Source organism: Choristoneura fumiferana, chromosome 20, assembly GCF_025370935.1.
Source record: "Choristoneura fumiferana chromosome 20, NRCan_CFum_1, whole genome shotgun sequence".
NCBI lineage: Eukaryota > Metazoa > Arthropoda > Insecta > Lepidoptera > Tortricidae > Choristoneura > Choristoneura fumiferana.
Window position 1 is genome coordinate 1 of NC_133491.1, and position 1,554 is coordinate 1,554.

Here is a 1,554-nt window from a genome sequence, read left to right on the forward strand (position 1 = left end):
ATTTTTCAGGCAGGAAAATGTAGTGTAGGGCATCCTGAGGCACGGTGATGACCAAGACACTTACAACCTTAATACAATATAACATGTCTCTGTGTGACTTATCCCATAGTCTATCTCAATCTTTCTCTCACACATAACCTTAACTTCTGATCGAAAATACAGACTGAAACATATGTACTAATCAAACCCAGGTCCTCAGCATTCCATGCTGCAAGCTATACCCCTACACCACCACTGGACTTAACTTCTGATTCAAATTTTGTTGAATTTCAGGGTCATATAGCAAGGCAGTGCCCAGACAACCCCAAGGGATTATATCCAAATGGAGGTAGCTGCAAACTCTGTGGTGATGTCACACATCTGAGGAAAGATTGTCCTACTGTAAGTATTAAAACCTTTAACTGCTTACACAGGTTAGGGTTAAAAAAACTTAATTACCGTAACCAATCATGGTAGTTTTGGTTTCCAACCAGATAGCCCAGTTTGTTAGAAACCTGACAATAAAGCTTGAGGTTTAGGGTTTGATCCTTGGTCAGGGCAGATTATTATGTATAAAAATATGAATGTTTGTTTTCAAGTCTTGGGTGTTTATGTATTTAATTTAAGTATAATTAAATATTACTTAATACCCATAACACAAGTTTTGCCTACTTTGAAGCTAGGTTAATTGTGTCAAGTGTCCCATAATATTTATATAGATGTTATGGGCAGCCAGGCTTTTTTTAAGGGAGGTTAAAATAATGTATTTCTGTAACTTAACCAGGAGATTAATTTAATAAATAAATTAATTGCCAGCAATGTACAGCAAAGTAAATTGACAAGTAATAATCAAAGACGAATCAAAGTATCTGTCGGCTGTCATCCACATTTATTACTTGTCATTTACTTTGCTGTACATTGCTGCAATTATAATTTTGTTACAAAGTTTACAAAGTCTGAATTTTAGTTTATTAATTATTATTATTATTCATAATGCACAGGCAGCTTATAGCTGATGCGTGCATATCATTGTTCACTTGTGTAATTGTCTTCAAAGTACTTATCAAGTCTGTTTTTTAAAAGAATTCACTGAAGGTGCACTGATCACATAAATGAATGTCATGGCTAATTTACAGAAATAAGTTTGCTACTTTAACCTCCCTTAAAAAAAGCCTGGCTGCTGGTAACATACTGTATTTTGACACAACCTAATTTTGGGTTAGCTCTTAAGTTGTTAGCGGGTGGGGCTTTCAAAGTATTTCAACCACTGCTTCCCGTTTGTTACGGAAATCTAAGGATGATATCCATGGAGTACCTAAAACCAATTGCAATTCTGCAAACACACCACACCACATGTGGTGGTAGTGATTAAGGTTTTTTAGGTGACAGTTTTGTCCAATTTTCATAACACACGGGAAATGCTGGTTAAACCACTTCAGAGCCCCGCCCTAGCCTTGTGTCCTTTGCGGGGGTGACACTCCTTCCCGCCTGGATAATCATCATCAATCATTCAGCTAATATACTGTCCACTGTTGGGCACAGGCCTCCTCTCAGAAACAAGAGGGGCTTGGGCCA